Consider the following 6,000-nt stretch of genomic DNA (forward strand, 5'->3'; position numbering starts at 1 on the left):
TAAGGTATTTTGGTGTGGGTGGGGGTCAAGAATTTCTTACGATTTCTTACTCAGGGGAGGGGGGCAATAGATCTCGTCTTACGTAATATTCTTATTTTTTGATCTCGTTGAGTGGTAGAGTTTTGAATTTGGCTTTAATTTGGCAGTTTCTACTCAACGCTCGTTGTACTAACGCCATCAGGTGTGAAGTGATAGAATAATAATGCTAGCAGACTCTCTTTACACATTTTTATATCATGGGAGAAAGGCCGTGTAGTTGTTTCTCTCTCTCTCTCTCTCTCTCTCTCTCTCTCTTTTTTTTAATTTGAATAAGTGCACCACTCCTATGGGTGTATAACATTAAGAATACATAAACCAAAATGCATGATACAATGCAAACATAAAATTAGTATTCGGTTTTTAGTGAAAACTAAAATGTAAAACTAGAAATTAGAAATTATAGTCTTATCTTCCATATTTTTTGAACATAATTGTAAAAGGCATCAAACAGTGGCTTCTGAAAAAGCTTATCGAGTGGATATGGCCACCTGAAACCAAGCGTAAAGTTTTCTAATTTCAGAATAAGTCTATCTTGATCGTAAATTGGACAATAATAGATCATATGGTCGACGGTGTCTAGGTTTTCTGTAGAGCAAAAGCAAGAGGCAGTTTCTGCCCGGTTATACATGCTCAGTAAGTAGTTGAGCAGTAGCAAACGTTAAATCTCTAAGTGGTGATGAGAACCTGCATTCAACACTAGGAAAATAAAGTCTTGTTATTCTACTAGTTTTACTGCTTAACTATTCTTGATTCTACTTTTGCATAGCGTTGTCATAAATATAATTTTTAAGGCTGCTGCGTGAGAGAGAGATGTGAGTGTAGTCCAAGTCAGTGTCCTTTGCAGCTGACTTAGCCTCAAAGTCGGCTTTTTGAATTGGTAGATAGCATCTTCTTCAGCTTGATATGTGAAGGTATCTGTACCTTCTAACATATTTTGGAAAAAATATGTCAGTTTGGAGGAAGATACAGATACTTGAGCAGACATGAAGGGGGGCTTTTGGACCCATCTGTATAGATATTAATGTCTGTATGGTTATCCATGGCGGAAGCAGATGACACCAAATGTACCCTAAGGATAACCTTGTTTACAGGGTGATGATCAGAGATAGGGTAATTGCAATATGGTAGCATTCGAACAACCGTAGATAGGAGTAGAGACCGTTGTTGAGCCTTGATGTTTGTAGTTCTGATGTAGTAGTTTAGAACCTTTTCTACAATACATAGTGGCAAAGGAAGGAGCTCTGCTAGAATCAGACAGGCATTTGTAGAAACAGTTCTGCAGCACTTTGAAATTCTGATGGCAAACTGTCTTTGAAGAGAGAGAGTAATTTACTTGCTAGTGAATGTTTACTAGTTACATGATCCCAGCTAGAGGCCGCGTAAAGTAGCATCGGTTGTATTGCCCAGTTATAGTGTTTTATAACCTTTATGATTTAGTCCCCGATGCACCTAGCACATTTTATCAACATGTAGTTTATTTTCTTGGCCTTAGCCAAGATGTAACCAATATGGCAACGGAATGTGGTTTCTGTTCTCCCTTGTTTTGTTTTGTATGACGTTTCTGTTTACACGTGTAGTAGCTAGTCGATCTGTCAAAGTTTTTTGCGTCCTTTTGTGAAAATTAAAATTAATATAAAAATGAATATTATGACGTTGATTAATGATGATGATGATAATAAAAAGATTGTTAATAATTAAAAAATAAAGTTCTTAAAATAAATTGTTCATTCGAATTTATTAAATTTTTATATTTTTAAATTTGTTCACATAGTCTTTAATAAATAATAGTACATATTAATTAACTAATTAATAATTATATATTTTGGACCTAAGGTTTTTTAGGGTTTCATTAAAAAATTTTATTTTTGTTAAAATATTTCTATAAAATTATGCCTAAATATTACGTAAGATAGGGAAGGGGAGGGGGATCAAAGAAAATATTACGGTTTCTTACACAGGGGTGGGTGGAGGTCTAGAATTGCCGAAATCCCCCTTACGTAATTTATGGACGGCCCCTTATAGTCGTTTAAATAAGAGAAACACTGCCTTATGTTTTCGTCGTCACTTTGCCACGATAGACATCACACCGTCGTTGTTCTGTGGACATTAATTTAATTGAAGTGAAAGAACGAATCCTCGGACTACGCTGACGTGTCTGTCCGTAAATTAGAAAAAAAACCAAGCCAGATGAAAATCCGAGTCCAGTTCATTAAGTCTTAGTCGGGTGAAAGGTCATTTCCGCGTGGCAAAGTCGACTTCGGGGAAGATAAACTCGGCGGAGAAAAGATTTATTTTCTGCAGAAAAAGGAAAGTCTTTTCCACAAGGCTTCTTACTCTTGACGAATTTTTTCAGTCGATCCTTTCGACTCCTGTCCGTCGAGTCCTACCTCGCGCGACTGCCTCTCCACCGTCCATTCCGCAACTTCCGGGTATCGTCGTCCCAGGTACTCGACCAGAGACGAGGTGCTTTCGTTCGGAGATATGACAATCGCCCCTTTTCTTGTCGGGTGTAGGAGACTTCCGCTCAACATCTTTCGGAAGCACCCTAATCATTCGAAGGGAAATGGAAGAGGAAGAGGTGGAGGAGGACGAGAAGCTTTCCTCCTGCTTATCATCTCCCGACTTGGGCCACTTTTTAAACACTGAAATTATCCATTCTGCAATGAAAAAGAAGCGACTATTGTAAAAATAGAACTTGTATTAATTAAAAAATATTCCTATTGTCTTCATTTATATTGTAAGTAAGAAATATATATGATTTTTTATGTAAAATTAATTTTAAAATGCAAGAAAGATTTATGATAGAAGATTGTCGTTGGAAGGTGTTAACATTCTTCGATACTTTACGCTTATGAATAAAATTGGAAAATGTATTTTGTGCCTGCCAAAGACTTACTTTTCAATTAATTTCTCAGATATTTAATACGAAAGTTCTTGTTTTTCGAAAAAAATTGAAAAGTTTCGTTAAATTGACTTCGTTTAAACCAAAACTCCAACCTCATCTACAAACCCGTGGATAGTTTTTTCCGAAAATGGGTCTGGTCGATAGAAAAGAGCAATTGGGTTTAAAAGGCTCAGCAGGGATTCGAACCCTGGATCTTCGGTTTACGAGACCGACGCCGTACCACTTGGCCACTGAGCCATTACGTATTTATTCTGAAAAATATATTTTAAATAATTCCTTTTTGTAAAAAGTTTTTTCGTTGTTATTTATTATAGAATCATGATTACATATAAATTAAAGACTTGTAACAGATAAAATAAATCACATTTGTAGGTCGTCTATAACTGTATTTTTTTAATTGGGTGATCTGGTCTGTCATTACTGTTTGTCGATTCAAAAGAAAATGAAAGACTGAGCCCTTCTGTGTTCTTTGAAATTGCCTCTAATGAAAAATAAGTTATTTCTAGGTAGATGGAACTGTGCCGATTCAGAAATACAGACAATACGATTTTCGGATTTTGCGTCTATATTTGAATTTCAACATGACGATTTTCTCTTTCCCGTCCGTCTCTCACAGGTTCCGACTTTCAGAAAACATTCGTTAGATTAATGCAATCGTTTTACTAAAAAATATTTGAATTTTCCATCTCTGAAAGATTTCAGCCTTACTCAGGTTCCGGTTTCCGCAGGTTTTTACTGTAATTATAATCACAGTAATTAAATATAGGCTTAGTTTTAATATTTCTGTTCATTGATGAAATTTATGGGACAATAAATACCTTTATCGAATTCAAATACACTTGTTCCATTCGATACAATATTATACAATATTTCTTTATCGAGAAAGCGAACGTCGTGGCCCGGTGGCCAAGTGGTACGGCGTCGGTCTCGTAAACCGAAGATCCAGGGTTCGAATCCCTGCCGAGCCTTTTAAATTAAGTAAGCCGTTTTATGTTATTCGAAAGCTTTGGTCTTGAGATATCGACACCAGTGTCCGATCCAAGTTGGTTTGAAATTTCCTCGTAGACGTTTTATTAATTAACCTTTTAAAATCCGTGGCTTCTAGAGGTGTAGTTGAAATGGGATCCTTTTATTTCATTCAGAATAAAGTTTACACAGACAATAAATTATTTTTTCTTAGTGCCATTTCTACCACTCAGAAATCTCCGAAATCATTCGGTAGAAATAAATGCCCTAATAACAGAAACTTACGATCAGTGATGTTCGGCAGATTGGACAAATTTTAACCATGTTAAAACTAATTGTGAGGTTTCCGACTGGGGGCTGACTATGTGAAGAGGGTCGAGCGGTCGCGAAGGGTCGTATGTGGGCGATCGGCACTGAGACAGACCCTACAGTTACAAGAAACCGTTTATTTGACACGAAAGAAGCTTACAAGATTTCCGCGATCTTGGAAGTTCTAGGTCGGCAGCAGTCTCTGGGTCTTCCTTTCCTTTCCGATATAGTCCCATTTTGAAGTAGTGTCCCTGGGTCGCGAATGGCCAGTTCCCTCGACGACTCCGCGACTCCAGGACGATGCGGTCGACCTCCGTTGATGGAAAGATGTCGATCCGAGGTCAGGAGACGGAGACGAAGATGGGCACGAGACACACACACGACAATAGATCCGTCACTTGGAACTTTCGGGAGAAGAAGCCATCGCGTCCTTGAATTCTCAGGTTTTATCTGTTTTCCTCCGATTCCACTTTCCGATTGGTCTCTCCTCGTCACCTGGTGACAATTCGAAACCTTTCGGGGGCGCGGGAGAGGTCAAAATCGAAGTTTAATTCGATTCCCATTCGGAGATAGACAATCTACGTTTCTCCATTGTTCTATTGTTTAAAAGTTCGCGTCGTTTTCATTAAGAAAAACTATTTCTAACTTCTATTTTTTTTTCTCTAAAAAAATAATTTTTTCCTAAAAAGAAATGATTTTAACGCGAATTTCAGTGAGGTTCGGACCTATCCAGAGCCTCACATAATTTTATATTTCTAATTTGTCCTACACACAAATCGCTGTAAGCTATAGCATGTTTTTCATTCTAACATGTTTCAGAATACATGATGCTACTTCTTGTGCATCTCTGGATGCAACGGTTTCATCCCAGAGATACACGTAAATATTATTATCATGAAAATTATGAAAACCCAGATTTAAAACATGCTTGTAAACTACACTTGTAATTTGCAACTGAAGTCAACTTTGGGTATGACCACTCATTAACAGCATTTCTTTTATTTTCTTTACATTCAAGTAAGTATAAATTAAACATTTTCTTTATATTCAGATGAGGATGTAAGAATTTTCTGTTAGGATTACCGTAGGTAAGGAGCAGCACCATTGATGCGTTATTGTTGTAAAATTATGTTATATTTAATAGATTTATTATTGTAATTATTAACTAATAAAATGTTACTCCATAATATAGTTTGAAACTTGTCAAAGTGGACTTAGCAGTGGCGTGCCGTGACATCTGATGATAGGGAAGCTGTCTTTCTGTAAGAAGCCGACTTACAGGGGCAATCAATTAATTGCGCGTCAGGGCCCGTTCGTATTCGTTTGTTCGATAAGCCAGTAAAAACCGTATACTTCTTTAAATGTATTTTTAATAGATTATCTGACGTACTTAACAAATAACAGAGGTAATTATATTGAACTTTCTTATTAGATTCAATAAATTCCCTATGCCCTCTAAATGCCAATTCTTGCTTTGAGAAAAAACATAACATCTATTAATTTAGATACATCTATTAATCGTAATTATCTTGTTATAATTTTCAATATTTATTTTATATTGTCTACCAATGTTAAATTCTATTCCGCTTTGATTTCCAAATTACTTCACTTTTACGAAACTATACAAAACACAAAACTACTTTGACGTCCTGTCAACTATACAGAACGTCATTCGTCATAAATTTTATTGTCAAAATGTCGAAATTTTTTGTTGACGTATTTATATTTAATTTAGGCATTGGTCTTTCTCTTTTAATAATGTTTTCTTTTTCATTATACGG

The 6,000-nt window shown here is 36.2% G+C and overlaps 2 non-coding genes across 2 annotated transcripts; one reads left to right on the forward strand and one right to left on the reverse strand.

The window, feature by feature from the left end:
* Nucleotides 1–3,109: 3,109 nt before the first annotated feature.
* Nucleotides 3,110–3,181, reverse strand: TRNAT-CGU (transfer RNA threonine (anticodon CGU)). Its single transcript has one exon. It is a non-coding gene; the product is annotated as a tRNA-Thr (tRNA).
* A 659-nt stretch (nt 3,182–3,840) lies between these two features.
* On the forward strand, nt 3,841–3,912 carry TRNAT-CGU (transfer RNA threonine (anticodon CGU)). The gene has a single exon. It is a non-coding gene; the product is annotated as a tRNA-Thr (tRNA).
* Nucleotides 3,913–6,000: the final 2,088 nt, after the last annotated feature.

Source organism: Centruroides vittatus, unplaced genomic scaffold, assembly GCF_030686945.1.
Source record: "Centruroides vittatus isolate TY-2023 unplaced genomic scaffold, ASM3068694v2 contig_18, whole genome shotgun sequence".
Taxonomy (NCBI): Eukaryota; Metazoa; Arthropoda; class Arachnida; order Scorpiones; family Buthidae; genus Centruroides; species Centruroides vittatus.